At 40.0% G+C, this 19,384-nt stretch overlaps 1 protein-coding gene across 2 annotated transcripts in view; it reads right to left on the bottom strand.

Moving 5' to 3' along the window:
* The window catches only part of znf536 (zinc finger protein 536), a 205,201-nt gene that overhangs the window by 88,882 nt on the left and 96,935 nt on the right, over positions 1-19,384 (bottom strand). Inside the window, exon 1 of one of the 2 annotated variants that reach the window (XM_041033538.1) lies at positions 3,002-3,119. The exons of the other annotated variant lie outside the window; for it this stretch is intronic. The gene's annotated coding sequence lies outside the window, so the exon portion shown is untranslated. Of the gene's footprint in view, positions 1-3,001; positions 3,120-19,384 lie in introns of those variants that run through there. 2 annotated transcript variants of the gene reach the window in all.

The raw sequence follows: 19,384 nt of genomic DNA, 5'->3' as shown, positions 1-19,384 counted from the left end.
GTGAGCAGTGTATAATTAAGCTACTTGTGCCCATCCTATCAGAATTCTTCCAATTACATGCCTTAATGAAATGGAGCAACAGCATTGTCAGGAAGCCACTGCAATACTACAATTATGATATTAACAATAGCACTTAAAACCAAGGGGTTACTCCAGTAAACACAACACTCTTATCTTGGTGCAATGACACTTGTCTTGGCGCAATATTCCATTAAAGAGCCGCCGTATATTTGATCTGAATCACTTTGCTCTCCCTTTGCTTGTTTCTATTCCCCCTGTTCGCTCACAGTCTATCCTCTTCTCTCTAAGTCTTTTACAGTTTCCAAGGTGGCGAAAACAATAGTTACTGTGTTGAAAGAAAAAAAAAGATAGCAGATAAGCACACCCTTCAGTCTGAGAGAAATAAGCAGGTAGCAGTTACTTTGTTGTATTTGTTCTACCTGCTGCATGACACAGAACAAAAGTAGTCCTGAGTTACTATAGTACTACTGAAATATATCGTGACTTTCTGAGCATGTTGTATTATAATCGTAAGTGTTTTCATTTCATATGTACAACATCAGTGAATAAATAATAAAAAAAGAATAACATTGATTTTAATGCAGATCCATCTGCTCTCCAGATGGTGAGGTATAAACATCTATCTGCACACTTCCTCTGGCTGCTGGCAGGGGTCAAACCCTCAGAAACAATAACCATGGTTCTGCTTTGGTCAACAAAATATTGTATAATATCTCATTACACTGATTAGTATGCTGCCTGGTAACAGTGGCAGCCACTGTGCTGTTACACATTATAATCATCAAAAAAATCCTTTCATGGAGAGGCAGTGTAAAGCACTGGCATTAGGTGAGTTCACTTTTAAGAGAAAGTGGTATCATTTTAGACAGCTTATGGACCCAATCTGGCAGCAATGAGGCACACCCACATTAAATATGTTCACACATGTTCAGTATACATTTTACAGGCAAGAAGGGCAACTAAGGTTCTGCCAGACTCTGTCTTTCTGTTTCTCTCTCTCCACCTACAGTATGTTTCTAAAGCATGGAGGACTCTACATTGTGCCTGGCTCATTTGTTTTCTCATTCATTCATTTGAATTTTTTCTCTCTTTTTCCCTCTCTCTCCCATCAGTAGGAGGTTAGTAGACATAGGGGGTGCCTGTTCTTTTAGCCACTGGCCCCTCCAACTCACTGTTGATCGTGGATTCTTATCTTGAGGACATGAATTAGGAGACTGTGACCAGCTTCCACTTGTGTTTAAAGGAATGTGACACTTGTGGGCTGCCTTTTGAATTCTCCCCACAAGTATCATAAAGCAGTTCTACTGAATTAATCAGGAAAATAATGGCCTTGCTATGTTCTGCAGGCTTATGTCTAACAGATAGATACACTCCCATCAAGGCCTACTTAAATTTATGACAGATCTTATGATTGTGTTCTTATAAAGGAAATAAAACATATTGATAAACAAAATAAATTAATAATATGGCAATTCATGTATTTGGCACCGTATGACCTAAACTTTAGGTCACCAAAAAGTGAGGATCAGGGATCAGGGATTGGTTCACTCCCCACTTTCCTGCAGCATTGGAAGTAAATGAAGCCTTGAACAATTCCTACATGTGACCCAACGTTTGTTAATGACTTACAAACCCTGTGTGTACAAAGGCAGTGTTGGAATAAAGTGTTTCAACATCCTCTGATGCTTTATTAGGACAATACTGTACTGCAGGAAGTAGTTCTGTATATGGCTATCAGAAAGATGAGAAAAAGACAAGTAACAAAGGAAGTCGGTTGGTTAGATGTTCATCCTGCGACAAGATAATGACCCAAAAACATTCAAAGAAAAGAACTAGATGGTGGCTTCACATGAAGAAAACTAGCACAGTCTCCAGACTTAAACCTCATGGAGCTGGTCTGAGACGAACTGGACAGAAGGTGGAAGAAAGGCAACTTGCAAGTGCAACACGTGTGGGAATTTCTGCCACAGTGCTGGGACAAACATTCTGAACTATGTTTCATTTCAATTTTAAAATCTTTATCGCTTATTTGTTCTATGCTTTAATTTCAGAGCAAACAGAGACACTACTTACACTATGTAAAAATGGAGGTGTTCTAAAACACTAGTGTGGTACACACGCACGCACACATACACACATATGTATTGTATATACTGCAGGGTATATGTGTACATTTATTATGAGAATAATACTGGGAGAGAATTGCTGGGAAAGATAAAACTTTGTTAGGCTGACTTAAATGACTTAGGTTTTAAATTGTATTTATGTGACACCCCAGCTTCCATCACCAGGCGTGCTTATATCGGAGAAGACCTTATTTGAATGGGCCTTTTTTACAGAGGCGGCTGCCTTTTGGAATAGAAATCTGTGATTTAAACTAGGCTGATGAGCTGTTGCTCATTTGGGGAGATAGCAGCTTGCCCTTTTCTTCAATTTGATTTCTGCCTTTATCTTTAACATATAACAAAGGCAGATAGACAATGGAATAATGTGAAATGAACTGACGAATCCAGTTTGTGTTTTTTATAAACGTATCCTGGCTGACGAGCGTATGCAAATGAGGCACATTAATATGCTTGCTTTGCTCCCGAGTCATTTTATATTTTTTCCCCTGATTAAAAAGGACATTTCTTATGTGACATCCCCCCTCTGCTCATATCAACACACACATGCAAGGGAATTTGAGGGTGGTGGAACAGTAGGAATGCGCACGCGCATGCACACACACACACACGGGCGAATACACGCACTCAAACACAACCCTTTGACTACAGACAACAATTCAATATGCGAATGCCCTCTAAAAGACACAGTGAGTATTTCTGCAACTCACCGAGCACTATCAAATGACTGCTCACAGAAATCACATCAACAACTCTTTCTATTCTGTCATCATCCTGTCTGTATTATAATATAATATAATATTAGAGTAACACTATTATACTTTTAGAAGATCAAGGCTCAGGTTTGTCATTCTTACCAGTTGTATTAAAGAAAGACCTGGGGCCACTCTGTTTCTGCCACGACGGCTGTGTAGCTTGTGTAGACTCCATTATGAGCACCACATCCACTCAGTAGCTTCACCCTGCCACAGTATCTATCTGCCGTTATTCTAACCTGTATAACCTTATTATTTCCTGGCATGAACAGCAATGCTGCTTCATTAAAGCTATTGGCTCCTCTGATACCTCTAAAACCACAAAGACTTCCTTTCGCATTTTCTCACGATGGTTCAGTTGCTGTCTTTATAGTTTGTGGTTTAATATTCAGCAAAGCACCACGTGCACCCATAAACACACAAAACACACACACACATACACAGAAACTGATGTCACTCTGCTTCTCTTAATGCATTTTTCTTTGCCTCTCTTTTCCTTTTCAAGCCTCTGCTTAATTATAAGTGGTATCTGTAATACAATGGAAGTGTATTTCAGCATTTGAATATGCTCAGTTCATTTCTGTCTTTATCAATAGTAGCAAGCATCATAAATGCATATGGGATTTTTTTGTACTCCTCTCTAATTGTAACCATATAAATTACTGCAGTATATGAAAGGCGGCTTCAATATTAGAAATAGATACCTATTATAAATTCATATTAAAATCAACATTCGCAAACATACTTCTTGAATTTACTTTACTTGAATTCACAGTTTTGTCATAAAACTTTCCTCTGGCATTTAAGACAAGATGAGGGGAAACTAAAGGATCGAAAAGCCATTAGTTGGACTTTACTTTGTTATTTTGGCATGTATCGACACAAAAGCCATCGATTAATCACAATGCAATACCTCATTAAGTCCTAATGAACAAACTCATTGCGTTAAACAAATCAATCATTATTAACAATGTGTTGAATTCCATCATATTTGCACCAAATCATTAATGAGACGACTGTGTTGCAGCTACAGTGATCTGATGTTGAGGGGACAATGTGGACATTTACCATATGTTACACGCACTGAGAGTTTGGAGCCATTCAAAAGCTGTGAAAGTGTTTTCAAAGTACAAACAGAGCTTCCTCCTCGTTTCAAAGATCAATTAGCTTTTGGGAAAAGTTGGTTTAGTTAGAATTAGTGCTTGGTAGGTAAAATAGACCAGATACAAGTTTCCTCCTGGCTTGTGTTTTGTTCTGTTGCAGGTGGTCTTTGCAAGGCATTTAATTAATCCAATAAAAAAAAGCTGCCTTGTTTTCTTTCCTCTCTTTCCCTCGCTCTCTCTCTCTCTCTTTCTCTCGCTCTTTGACTTCACTGCATTATTACTTTCTGTAATGAGGCGAAAACACTCTGAACTGTACATGGAAGGCACTCACACAACCCATACCAGATTCAGTCCTGACTCCATCCCAAGCCCAAAGCCTCTTGATCAGAACTCATAACTTTGTGCTATCAATTAGATGTGAAGTTGCCACAAATTGATTGTTCTATTTTAAAATGAAAAAACAGAAAAAGAGCCAGATCAGATCTCATCTGGATTTGATTTAAAAATAAACAATGGGGATTTTTTTTTCTTACAAATAGGAGCAAACACATAAGATTTATTTTATGTGAAAATTAGTATTTTAATACATATATTACATAAAAATAAAATAAATAATAATAAAAATGTAAATATGTGTGCCTCGCCCCCATTTCTCAAAGGACAGCTGTATCCAGAGCTCTGACTGGCTGAAAACAACAATCACACACACCAACTACATTCTTATAACCTTCATAAATCTGTAGTGGACACCATCTAAAACACAACTCTGGAAAAACAAAAAAAGAGACGTATGAACTCAAAACATCCAATGATTTCAAACGTATGAATAACCCTAAATTAACATAACCCCCTGCTCCGCTTTAACACAGAGAAAATAACAGCAAGGGGGAAAGGATTTGATGAGACTACAGACTCAATGGATCAGTGACAAATGAGTGAATGAACAGGAGCCTCTGCCTCTCCCTCTTTCTCCTGAACAATATGTCATTGAGGGCTGTTTAAGAGGTCCTGTCAACAGGTAGTTCAACTTTCAGCTCATCCCTGCTGATCAGTGGGAGCCTTCCTGACAGCGAGAAAAGAAAGACACCGGGAGAGAGCAAGAGAGAGAGAAAGAAAAATGTTTTTGGTCTTTTTATCCGTCCGTCGCTCTGACAGCCTTGCAGGGGATGCCATGGGAGGAAGATCAATGCAGGACAAGCGGATTCCCACAGTTCATTGTTCTGGGCCAGCCAAATCATCTTCCCAAGACGGCCGGGAGCTCAAAGCTTCCCTTTATGATAACCATCCCTGGTATTATTCCCACTATGATGATGATGACCTGCAGATGTCTCTGTCTCTATGTGTGTGAGGGTATGGGTGTGTGTGTGTGTGCATGTACATCTGTGAACACCTCTCCCCTCCTGAGTGTGCTACAATAGTGGTCACAGTGGCGTGGAAAGACCCCTGCAGTAGCGAATAAAGCAGAGCAATGAGCACAGGATTAATAGTGCTAAACATTTGTAAAGCAGCCTCTCTTTAGTGAGGTACAGTGACAACAGTGAAAGCCAAAAACAACAAGTAAAAATTACAGCAGCTGACATGATAATGATAGTGAATGTACCTCATCTTACACTTGTACACTGCATCAGTCCCACTTTAATATTGCAACTAGTGCAGCTTACTCTTTTGTTGCTGTTATTGGCTGCTAATAAACTTTCAATGACATTATTAAACATATTTTCTGATTATGTCCTTTTATGGAACATCAGCAGCAAATGTGAATTTTCTTTTTCTCAAGCTGAACAAATTCAAGGGTCATGTATATGTATATATATATATGGAAGAAGAAGTCTCTACACACTGATTTCCTCAGTACTCTAAAAATAATGGAACCAATTGGTACCTAGACTTAAAAAAGAAATTTATTTCGAATCCTTTAGGCCTTGGAAAATTAAAAGTATATCTTATTAAGTGTAAACCATACAAAAATAGCAGTGTGGCCCTTTAACATGTGCAATAAACAGAAAAATAATTAGCTGCCAAAGGATGGATAATCAGTCGTTTCCTCCTGACAGCTAAAAATGTAATCATTACTGACCCAAATTTCAACTGTCACTGCTTATCTTTATAAAGGTTCTTTGATATTACTTTATGCGCATATACTGTTTCTGTACAGATGCATTTGTGGTTTTATTTCCACCAAGTATAACTAGCACTTAGTATAACCTCAGAACAATGGCATGGCCTCTCGAATCAACTTTCTCCTCAACTCAAAATGTGGCTCTAATGTTTTGTTCTGTACCTGTGTGGTTTGGTCTGCTCTGTGTCTGGTGCTTAAACTCTTCTTCCTGTCAAATCAGTCAGAAAACCAGAGCAAAACACTATGTGTCTGTCTGTGTGTGTGTGTGTCTGTGTGTGTGCGCGTGTGTGTGTGTGAGAGAGAGAGACAACAAACATGGTAGTGTAGAGCACTCACGCATGGTTAGACTGTAGGAAGAAAGAGGCCAGAGAGACAATGACTACAGTGTATCTGTCATAGCTTACATCACTGGTCACCCTCTGCACTGCATGTCAGTGCTGCAAACAGCGACACACACACACACACACACACACACACAGAAATCTGTAGGTCACATTATGGAGCAGTGCTGCCTGTATGTCTCTTGTAGAGTGACTGCAGCGATTACATGCAAGATTGAGGACTGAGACTAAAACAAAGTCGAGATCAGTCTCACTCTGTTTCTCGTGCGGTGAAAGAAAAAGTAGTTGAATGTCAATATGGCCTAAATAAGAGAATATCAGAAATAATTGCTGTTTTCTTCCACTCATGCTGGGAGCATTCTGGTAGAGTTTTGCATAATGACTACAGTCGGGGGGGGTGGGGGGTGGAGGTAACAGTGGTGGGTGTGTGGCAGCGGTGGAGGTGGTGGTAAAGGGAGGGGTTGTTGTGACAGGTGCTGAAATCAAGCTAGGGAGGCAAGGGAGACAAAGGTTCAATTTACTAAGAGGAGACTTTAATTGTTACACAGCTAATTAAGAGAAGACGGTTCTTTTGTGCACTCTCGACTATTTACTGAGAGGTGTGTGTGCATACATTGGGAGGTAAATTGTGACTTCAAGCCAAGTGAGTCTATAGTAAAGAGTCACAGCGCATGTATGTGTGTGTGTGCGTGTGTATGTGTGTATTTAGAGAAAAGATGGGGTGCTACCTCAACATACAACATATCTTTTCACAGCTTTTCTGCTGTTGGGAGTTTGGGACTTTCTCTTTCTTTTTTCAACTAAAACAAAAGTCTATGGCTAATTAGCAGCGCTCATTACAGGAAGTGAGTCAGGTAATTATTTTACATCATGCTGCCGATAATTGAATGATTCTTCAATGTCTGAATGTCTGTTTGAAAGTATCTCTTTCTCTTCAGCGCCCCCCCCCCCCCCCCCCACCCCCCGCCACCCCTTTTACCCATTCTTTCTCTTTGTCTTTGAGGAAGATAAGAGAGAAGCAGAATACAGGTACTGCTGCCATATGCTCTTGAATGAAAAAGCTCCTCTGTCGAAGCAAATGGGATTTTTAAATATTGAAACTGCCGCATGTCTTTTTAATATGACCGTGTTAAATCTCTCTTTATTCCATCACTTTGATAAACTCCCCCCTTTCTATCTCTCTCCTCTCCCACTTTCGGCGTCTCCTCTTTTAATCTGAGGAGTTTGAAAGGAACTTTAGCTCTCTGAGAAGTAGTCAAACTTATTATGTAACCATGCTGTGTCTTTTTTTTTTCTTTAAGCAGCACACTTCCTGTTTAAGAAAGCAAACTAATCTTGTCAAAGCCATCAGGAAGCTGAGACTTGAGTGGAAATGCTTGCGATTCTCTGCATATGTTACAATATCTCATAGTGGCCTTACAACCGCTATTGTTCTCACGCACTTTTGCCGTGACTGGGGAAGGAGAGAAAGAAAAAATAAATAAATCACACCACTCTCTTCTTTCTCTCCATTTGCTTCAAAGTCAAATATGTACAGCAAGCTAATGTGGCACTTGATATAAAAGGAAAGAAAGAGAGAGAGAGAGTGAGAGAGCATTATCTACTTTAAGGCCAGGGTGTATTTATTATAGACTAATTGTGGCAGAGGAAGTGCTTTACAGGGGTGTGCTCTCAGGGGAGAGGGCGGAGGGCCTCAGGGACATAAGAAAGCATGTTTATCTATCAGACTTTATCAGAAAAACACAGCGGCGACTGCTCTTAAGATCAGAGATGGGGTTTGGGCGAGAGGGTGGGGTGGGGGGTGGGGGATGAAAAGGTTTACAAGACAAAATAAAAGAAATGAAAGATGGATAAAGAGAAACAGAGTGAAAGAGGAAGAGACATGCCAGTGAGGCAGCATTTACATCAATGCCAGCAACTCAGTGAAAGGCAGCCGTGATTAAAGCAGGAGGGAGAAGTTGGGTGAAACCTCAGAGGAGCTTTTTTTTTTTTTCCACAGGCCTCTCTGTGAACCGGACTACAAAACACAGTCTTACACATACACACATACATAGGCATTTTCAGTGTATTGTCAGTAGAAAACTCAAGCAGACACAACTGGGAACTTCCACTGGCAAAAAATGTATACTCTGTATGCACACAGTTCATACATGTGCTGGGCAGAACTTATTCAAGTACAGAAAACAGCCTGTCTCAATATGTTTGTGTGCATGAGCCTTTTATCTGCACTTGAGACATAAGGGCTTTAAAGTGAGGACAATTTGTCAGCCCTCACCTCTGTAAAGGGACGGATTAGGATTAAGATTTATGGTTAAGATTAGAATTAAATTTACATTAAAATGCAGTTTTATGCTAAATAAATCTAGTCAATAGCCAATAAAGATGCTCACAAGCATAGTAGCACCAGTGTGTGGTGTGTATGTGTCAGTTTGTGAAGGTATGCTCTGGCTGTGTCCCAGGATTCTTTGCGTCTGTCTGCACCAGAGTTTGAGTTCGGAGGAGTCTGTCCCGGCCAACACTGCATTTTCCTCATTCTTCTCTGCCCTGCCTGACCTTCAGCATCGTCACTGACTTATCTTCCACAACAAAGGCTACAGTACACACACTCATTAAAAAGACAGCACACACACACACACACACACACACACACACACACACACACACACACACACACACACACACACACACACACACACACACACACACACACACACACACACACACACACACACACACACACACATTTTTGTACGTGCATGCTCTGGTGGGGGGCTAAGTTCATTAAGGCAGTGGATGTTTATAATGAAAAATGGCCTCTTTGTAGTACACTGTATGAACTTCTCCCTCGAGACACACACACACACACAAGTTTGCCCAGCTATCCTTCTTAGGACATTGCACTGACTTCCATTCATTGTGGACAGCCTAACCCTAACCCCCAGCTTAGCTATAACCAAGTCATGCCTAACCCTAAACTTTACCTAACCTCAGTTCACACCTCACCTCTAACCTTGACCAGGACCTCAGAAATGACATTTTGCCTCTTTAGGATCAGGCTCTGGTCGCTATGAGGACTACTGACTGACAAGGTCAGTGTTTAAACCAAGAAAGGTCCACACACACACATTGACACACCCTCTGTATTCAAACTTACACTGTCCAAACACACACACACACACACAGACACTTGGGCTCCTGTGTTTGTGGAGATATGCTTTATATTTTAGATATTTAATTTGTTTACCTTACAAGTGCTAACCTGAAAGAATGCATAACTAAGATCCAAAACAGTTCAGCTGAGGCCTTCTGATATTTATAAGAACCACAGCTGCTGTCATTAGTGTCCAAGTGCTTGCTAAGGGTTGCTTGGACCTTGAAACTTTTCTTGTTTACGGCAGATATCTTGACGTTTACAGTAGCGTTATGAACATTTCTGACACCAGCGGTTAGATCAAACATGCTAGATTAGTAGCCGGTTACTAACTGCTTGTGCCTGCCACTTGATGGAGCGCTGAAGAGGCTCCATCAGCTTCCAGGCTCCATCAAATTCCCTCTCTCCACACACACACACACACACACACACACACACACACACACACACACACACACACACACACACACACACACACACACACACACACAGACACAGACACACACAGAGTGTGTCCTCCATAAGTTCCAGAGCAGCCTCAGGGTGTTGGATGTGGGCAGTGGTGGGAGGTGGAACTGGGGTGTGGGTGGTTATAATCTGCATGCCCTCTGCCATCTCCTATCACCGCAAAACCCCTCTTCCTTTCTGCCTCACCTCCCTGGCAACCCCCCCACCGCACCCCACACTTCTCCCATCCCTCTCCATATTTTCTCCCCCTGCATCTGATTAAGTTAACAATGTGGTGTTATTTGCATGCTGATTTTGCAGACCCCCACCCGCTCTCTCTCTCTTTCTCTCTCCCTCTGTCTCTCTCTCTCTCTCTCTCTTTCTCCTCAATTCTCTGACAAACAAGAGAGGCAGGATCAGAGTAATGTGATAGCACAGCAGCCAGCCAACGCAATCTGCCTCAAAGACCAGGTGTTCGCAATCCACCTCCCTCTTAATTCCTGCCCCCATCATTTCTCTTGTTTTTATTCCTGTTATTCTTCTCTTTTCTTCCCTCCCCTAGTTCTCCTTCTTCGTCTCCTCTCATCTATCCCTGGTGTGTTTATAAGGTTGTATTATAATCAAATCTGGAGCGAGGGAGGCCTGTCTTTTTTTATTAATTATAGGCCGCAGCTGATGTGAATGTATTCCGAAAGCATCTTCCAAATAGGTCGGCGGTACAGTTTGCTATTCTTATCACATTTAAATGTCAACACGGTGCAAAGCCCTACAAATTAGTTCAGGCAGGCTTCAACCCCCATTTAACATTTAAAGCGCCATTCTGTAGGGCTCAAAGAGCGATTTAAATCAGTTTACACACACACACACATATATACAGAGATAGCATTTCGTCTTTCAAACTTCTCATTTCAACACAGACATTTAACTGCCAACCTTTGCCTAAGAGAATTCAGTGCACCATCGAGAAGAAGAATGCAGGAAAGGGGAAAAAAAAGCAGGATGAAAGAACAAAAAAGAGATTTAAAGCAACAGAAACAATGCATTAGCTTTTATGAATAATAAATTTGCCTGTCAATCCGTGCAGAAAAGATCCAGGTTTTCAGCATCTCTGCATACATTCATTGTCCGAATGAATAAATCAGAATGGGGTAGGGGGTGGGGGGTGGGGACATGTTCTTGAGCTCGACTCTATCACTGGTAAATAACAACAATGATATGAAACACATCTGTTCATATGCAGTGCCAACTAACCCCTATAGAGCAGCACAAGACAATAGAGGCCTAGCACTGTTGATCTACATATTGGTGGCTGGGCATACCAAATAGAGTTTACTCATCTTACACACACACACACTGACACACGCAGATCTACTGATACAAACAAACATAATCAACAAATAGGAATCACGTACAATCCACCATAAAACAGTCGACATTAGTATCCTCGACGAAAACATGGCCGTATTATCCCTCTTTCAATAGGAAATCTGAGTTGGCTTGCTATGAATTTAAAGCTTGCTCATCGGACATGACAGCAGGAGAAGTTAAAAACCATAGCTTGAATCCTGGTATTAAGAAATTCTTCAAATTGTTGTAAAAGCTGCGACACCTCTCGAGCTTTAACTATGAACCGTTAACCTGAATTACTAAAAACCTCTAAATATATCGGAAGCAGTTTGCTTGACTTTGCAAAATGGATCAAAACTACTTCTGTTGGATTTTATCTTTCTTTTGTTGGACTTTCTCTGGCCTCTGGAGTGTAGCTCACAAAAAAAATGAAAACACAATATACAACCCTATAGCCAGGCAGGATGCTGATAATTAATCATTCAGCAAAAACCCCATGTTTTATGTTTATTTATTTTTATTTTATATCTCTAAATATCTTAGCATGACAGCTACACTGTGGTTATGGTCATCAAAATATTTTGATTATGGAAAATAAACCAGGGTTTGGATTAAGGACTGAGGTATGCTTATGGTTAGGCAACCCTGTGTTCTAGAAAATCTGTTACTAATTTGTGATATCTAATTCTCTTTGGTTTGCATTTCACAAACATAATGAGAAAACGTTGTTGATAAACGTATCTGCAACACTTTGGAGAAGTGTTCACTGACAAAGCACTTTATTTCCCACTAAACAGCCTCTTTGTTTTCCTACAATATTCGTTCGTATCGACTATAACATGATGGTTTTTTGGGTTTTTTTTTTTTTTTGCTATTCTTGGGCACTCACAACACTTGGTTAAGAGTGTTCAGATCCTCCAATGGAAACACATTTTCTGGGATTTCTAGATCTGTGAGTACTGACATCTGACAAGCACAAACCTATTTGACTGGATGTCAGTGAGCCAATCACAGAGTTCCACATGATCTAAAGTGGAATGCAGTTGACCCTCACGCCCTTTTTCAGCAAGCATGACCAATCATGAGGCAAAGAGGAAGCATAAGGCATTTTTAATCAATTAATCATGTTAAAGTACATAATTTGTGTTTAAACTGTGTTTAAAGTTAACCAGAGTTGTTATATTACTTATGCATGTCAAATTATCATGTGAAAGATTTTTAAGCTGATTTTCTCCCGCCCCCCCAAAAAAATGCCACTGGAATGGTTGAAATATTACAGGGAGAAACATGAGAGAAAGGAAGAGAGAAATATTGTTTCAATTTATTCTGGCTGTTTTGTTCAGATTTTCTAATGATACGATCAGCTTATAATGCATCCTGTTGATTATGTACACATAACATTCAGCTCATGGAGCATTGAACATTCTGCTTTATGGAGATGCTTCAGAAACTGAGGATATTCTGCGTAGTGATGACTACTGAGGCTGAGGAAACACTAGACAGTTGCATGGTCGGTGAGTACAGAAAGCTTGTAGGGACATGATAGGATCATCTCACACACACACACACACACACACCTCTGAATGTTCATTTCCTACATACACACACAACAAATCACTCTGGACTTACCCCTTGTTTTTCTAAAAATGCTAATAAATAATATATATATATATATATATATATATATATATATATATATATATATATATATATATATATATATATATATATGTGTTTTATATGTGTTTTAAAGCATCACTTTATTGATTGATATGATTTTACCATTTATGTTTGGTTAATAGTCTATTTATTTAATCATTTTTATTAAGTGGTCTCTTGTGTACAGATTCTCCATTTATTGTAATGGAAAGAAACAACACCTAGTAAAAGTATATTAATCTCTTTTTTAATTACTAATGATTTATGAGTCCATTTAGAATAGAAATATACCATTACAATATTTTTTGTGTTAAGAATATAATTGGGTTCTGAAAGCGGTTCAAAAAATCAAAAGCACCTGACACGACATGTTTACTGTATTGACATTTAACTGAAACCACAGTCTTTCTCTAACCTTAACTAAAGTGCTTTTATTGCCTAAGGCTAACCGCACATGGGACCCAGGATATGAACCCTGGTCTCCGAAATCAAAGTCTTGCACTTTGTACACCTTCCATCCATAAACGTAAATAAATGGAGAGCTTCACACACACACACACACACACACACACTCACAGAGTTAAAAAAAAAAAAACTAAAATAAAAACATAACTGAACAGAGCAGAGATTATGTTTCTCACCACAACAAAATTGGTACCATGTAAAGGTAATTTTAAGGACACGGGGTTGTCACATGGGTGTCTTATGTAGAAAGTCTCCTTGATCAACCCCTAACACCTTAGAGTCTCTGCTGCTACACTGAGGAAGATGGGCCCAGTCTGAATCTAAATAAACTAAATACAAAAAGTGCTCCACAGCAACACACACACAAACCTCTGTGTCATCACCCTCTTAAAATGATAGCTCCTTCAATATGATTTGATGCAACAATAAAACACTGCAATCAAAAGCACTGACTCCAGTGAACACTTTTGACCCAACTGGGTACAGAGTTGCCTCCAAGAAAAGCATGTGAAGTGTGCACTTGAATACACACACGAGAAAGAGCCCGCAAGTCAGAGGGGTTTTGACAGGGGAAAGGGGTGATGTTCAGCCTTAAGGAGAAGTTGGCCCTGTCAAGCTGTTTCATGCCATCGAGATGCAGGATCATCTACAAGCCTAGCAGACACACTTACGCACACACAAACACACAGAGCCCTGGAGCAGTGAGCTTGTTTTGAAACTTGCTCTGCATCGTAACACTGCTGACCCCAGTTGTTCCAATGACTGTATGAATGTCTAGGAGGGACCGGCTCAAGCAAACAAAGCAGACAATCACAGATTTTGATGAAACAGATGATAACAAAAGGCCCTAAAAGGACATTCCGAAAATTCAAGAAGTTTAAAGGATGATCCACAACTCTTATACGTTCCCCGGTTGAGTTCAGTCCATTTTAGTTATTTATTAATTAGGCTATTGTTACACTATATAAGCATTAATATATATTAGGTATCCTAATATGAGAACAAGAGCCAGTGTAGGGGTCACAGAAAGACTTCAGTATCAGCTTACAATTGCCCTATTACATCAGCATAAGTAACTGAATCCTAAGAGATAACTAGCTTATAAGAGACCCAATCCCTCTGACTGGCTTTCCTCTACCTCTAGGCTTGGCTTTGACTCTTTCCCATCCAGCTCAAAGCAGAATGCTCTATGGGTGTGCCTAATGTGGACTCACTGAAATGTCAAAGCATTATATATCCTTTTATGCACAGAGTGGCCCCTAAGGGTTTAATTGACTATGCTGTAAAGTGAGTTTGAGAACCGCGAGAGAGCGAGATGAAGATGAATATGTTTCATTAGAAGGCAAACAGAACCTGATGGCTGGGATTGGCATTGAGAGAGGAGGAAGAGTGAAATGAAAAATACATTTATCCATTCACAATCCACAATGAAACGTACAAGCGGAGCCGTCCACTCCTTGGCTTATCACCTTCAGTGAACTTACCACAGTAGCCATTCATATTTAAAATGTGTTCTTTTCTCCTCTTTCCCTTTTTTTTTCCTTCTCTCCTGGTTAGCCTCTGTCTTTCTCTGAACCAAGCAAGGAAGGAACAAGCTTCCAACGACTACCTGGCAACTTCAAACACCCGTCAAACAAACAACAGAGCAGAAGACAGAGAGAAGAGAAGGGGCCCCACTACTATCCCGCGGCCTTCGTTTACCAATTATACTGAGTACCTGCTGACAAGTGGGTTGTCACAGTGTCTGCTTAGCCACCCAACTCCCCTCATCCCCCCCCCCCCACCCCATCCCCACCCCTTCAACATCACATCATGTTCCATCCCACTATGTTACAGTTTACCACGTGCTGAGGAGAGGAAGCTCCTCGCACCTCCAGGCAAACAGAGGAGACAAAAGAAAAGGAGGAGAAAGAGGATGAGGAGGAAGATAGTGGAGAGCCAGGCTTCAAAACTAAGGCTTTGATTTGGCAAACATTTAACAGCTACAAGACAGATGATGGAAAGGTTATCAGTTAAGGTGAAGAGTTAAGGGAGCTGTTTACTGCTCTCTTGCAGGACTAGTTCAGTAGGGTTTGAAGTACAGTGGTGACGTTGCTGCCAATATTTGTCAAAATGGAAAAGACTATGCACAGTTATTCAGATCACAATGGGACAGTAAGGCCACAGGTGATTTAATCGGTTGTGACCAGGTCCAGCAAGACCTAACCACTTTAAAACTAGTCTTACTGGTTTCATTTTTACTGTAGTTTTACTGTGTAAGCCCACAATATGCATCATTGCTGGTGCATTGTCAAAGCACCAATACTGTCCTTTGAAATGAGGAACAATTGAAATTGTTTCACTTTTATCCTAAGTCAGTGAAATAGAGCTGTTATTGAAGATTTCTGTGTCAGTATTTTCAGAAAATCTTCAATGAGCCTACAATATTAAAAGTGGACAAAAAACTGGCTACAGTTTTTGATCAAATTCCAATATATTGGTACATTTTTTCTTTTTTCTTTCTTTTTTTTTTCAATTCTTCTCTCACTTTTTCACTTTGTCTCTCTCCAGCTTCTCTTTCCACTGCAAGGAGGTTTGAAGAAGGGGCCTACCCCCACCACCACCGCCCCATATCCAATTCTCCTCTGTCTTGCCATCTCAGAAACTCAGCCAGCCAACGAACACGACGGAGACAAAACATAACCATAATGGCTCATTAAAGGGAATGGAGATGACTTAGGCAAACAAAGCAGCCTTCACTGGGCTGTCACCGAAACTCCTGTGATGGTACGTCCAAACTCACGCTGGTGACAAGGAGGCGAAAATGTCTTCCTCCCACCGAAACTCGCGACGGTTCAGAGTGTTTTGACTGCACTCGACGTGTCTCTATTTGCTCTGTGACAAATCTAATGTGTGCACAGCAGAGCGAAAGACCACTGTGCTCCAGAGACAGGACCAAAATGTGTTCTCCCTCTTCTTCTTGACTTTCTTAGAGAGGAGGTGTAATTCAAGAGGTATGACTCAAGCATATGATTCACATTTCACACTTTCGTACTCATCACACCATTCACTGACCCCTTGTATCCTTTATGGGAGCAGCTGCATTTGTAATGTTTCTCCACCTTTTGTTTCGTTTTTTTCCCACTGGTCTCATAAAGTGATAAACATATGTGTGTTTCTGGGATTCATGTTTTTATTTTGGCTGGATCACAAACAGCAGGGTCAGCACTATGAATGTAAATGTCTGTCGCTGACTGGGTGATGAAGTTACACCTTTGGTCGGCCGATTGGCTGTTGGAGTTTCCCCACTGGCCGTTGCTCTTTCAAAATTAACTTGTGCCAACAGTTTCTATTACGTCATCGGGGGCGTGTTTACATGCAGTGTTGTCAACTTATCAGCGTTGTTGTTAGATATACCGAGTTTTCAGACCCCTTTATTGGCTTACTTTTTTCAAATAACAAATCTAACAATGGCGACAACCCTTTTCGGACAAACTTTGGCTACTTTCCATAGAAAAGAGTCAAGAGTATTGCCCTGTGAACGCAAAGTTGGGTTTTCTCTCTGCAAGCACACCTCTCTATACGTCTCATTCAACTGACCACACTGCAGCTGACTTAGATGTGAATGAGCTTTTAACTTTCTGAGTCATTTCAGATGTAAATATAGCTGAAATCACAGCACAGCTGTTGTCTTTAACTAAGGTGTGTGGTGATTTTGTGATATGACATCATAGTTGTAAAAATCAGGACTTCATCAGAGCAGCAGCTTGGAAAAGGCCTGGAAGTGTCTGCAGGTTAACATGTGTCTTAATGGGCCACATTTCAGTCACTTCACTCAGTCACAGTCAGTTGTTCCATTGTCTGACAACAGAAACAGAAAAACATGTCAGTGAAAACAACTTTACTGGGAATTCAGATGTATGAAATGAATGCAACATTTAGTATCTTTTCGAGCAGCTTTAGCTACTTTCTATTTAAAGTAGTTGTTTACGGTGGTTCCACGACAGTTTTCAACTACGCCCTCAATTTGATTTGTTAATGTTAACCGAGTGCTGTGAGTGCCTGAACATAGCCATAAAAGAAGTTTAATAAAGCTGAAGTCACTACAAGTGGATCTTGTACTGCAAGATCAGATATTCTGGCAGAAAACAAACAGTGTCAGTGAACATTTTAACTTTTATGTTCAAAGTATTTGCAACTTCCTAAATACGTAAATTGACTACATATTTCTATTCTACCAGTTTAGTAGAATAGAAGTTTTTAGTATACAAGGCTAAAATAATGTACATTGAGGAAGATAGTGTTTCTCATTCCAAATTTATAAAATGGGACAAATGGGAAAAGAGCAGCAATCAGTGAGTACTCAGTAGCATGATCTATTCTGTAAACTCTGCTCTGTTGTGTTACACTGAAATGAAGCTCTTCGACTTCTTTAGGAAAAATGCTTGTCACTTTTTGAAGCTGTGATTGAAGCTAGTCTGTACTGCTAATCCCATAGGCCGCCACTGACCCAGCACCTACTGCAGTGAAAGCACAGTCGTATCTACTTAGCAATCCTCCAGTAATTAAGGAAGGCCCGCACCATGTCTAAACCTCTCCCTGACACAGTGTTGTGTCTGCACAGAATGGAGGCAAGGAGTCATAAGAAGCTTAAGGCTCATGTACCTGCCGCTCTGTGCATGTGTGTGTGTGTGTGTGTGTGTACATATATGTGTGTGTTTCAAGAATAGACAGATTGAAAACATGATTGGAAAAGTAGAATTAACCACTATTACTGCTTTCTTCACTATAAATACCCTCCAAAACACAAGTGGCCATGAAAATTCAACTTGTAAATGAACAAGCACACAAACACATACACACACACACAGTCTTTTCACAGGATGACCAAAAACTGAACCCGGCACTTCTCAGAAACTGGGCCAAACCATATGTCCTTCTGCATATTTTGGGATCAGACTAATTCATTTTGATGACAGCATAAAAAATGATGTCTTCAAAAAAAAAAAAAAAAGAGAGAGAGAGAGGAAATTTGAAGACAGCAAGATCAGAGGAGACAGAGTAAAGTGCCATGGGGAATAGATGTGATCAATCCAGGTCTTAGGGGAAGTTCCAGGAGAGTAAAATAAGGTTGCACTTCAACAGGATCAGCATCCGGGGCAATATTACAATAAGCGTAGATTTCTTTTTTGACAGTGATAAAATGATCTGTAATTAGGACAAACAGCACAAAAAGCAAGTTCAGAGGTTTTTTTTTTCTTTTTTTTTTTTTCATTTCGGGTGCGTAACTGCTTTGTGTGGATTCCCAGGATGGCAGGAGTTGAAAGAGACAATTAAAAAAGAGAAAGAATAGGAGATGGAAAGACACAGAGACAGTATGTTCTTTAAGAGACAGAACTGAGGCAAGGCATCATAAGACAAGGCATGAAAAAAAGAAAAAGAAAAAAAAATCCCAACAAGTGTTCGCCAACACATATAGCTTCATACAGTGCAGCAAAAATGAATAAATAAATAAATAAATCTTTTCTATCTAAATCTTTTTTAAAAATGGCTGAGGCAGCAACTTCAAACAGAGGTATGGTTTAAAGAGGTGAGCTGATGTGACAAGCTTGGTTTCATAAAATTGTGTTGCAAGAATATCGTATTTATATACTGAGTGCTATTCCTGTTTATTCTCCCTTAATATGTTAAGACAGCACCTTCAAAAAATCAATGTGATAAGTGCCATGATAGTAAAGCAGACGTCTGAGCACCAAAAATAATGCTGGGACAACTTCTGTTGTCATTTATATCTGTTACTGTCACTGATTTAAGAAAATGTGTTGTAGAAATAAGATAAAATAAGAAGAATATCCAACAAAAAACAACATCAAG

Source organism: Toxotes jaculatrix, chromosome 1 (assembly GCF_017976425.1).
Source record: "Toxotes jaculatrix isolate fToxJac2 chromosome 1, fToxJac2.pri, whole genome shotgun sequence".
Lineage (NCBI taxonomy): Eukaryota > Metazoa > Chordata > Actinopteri > Toxotidae > Toxotes > Toxotes jaculatrix.
Note: the sequence above shows the minus strand (reverse complement) of the source record. Positions and strands in the feature narration are given on the sequence as shown.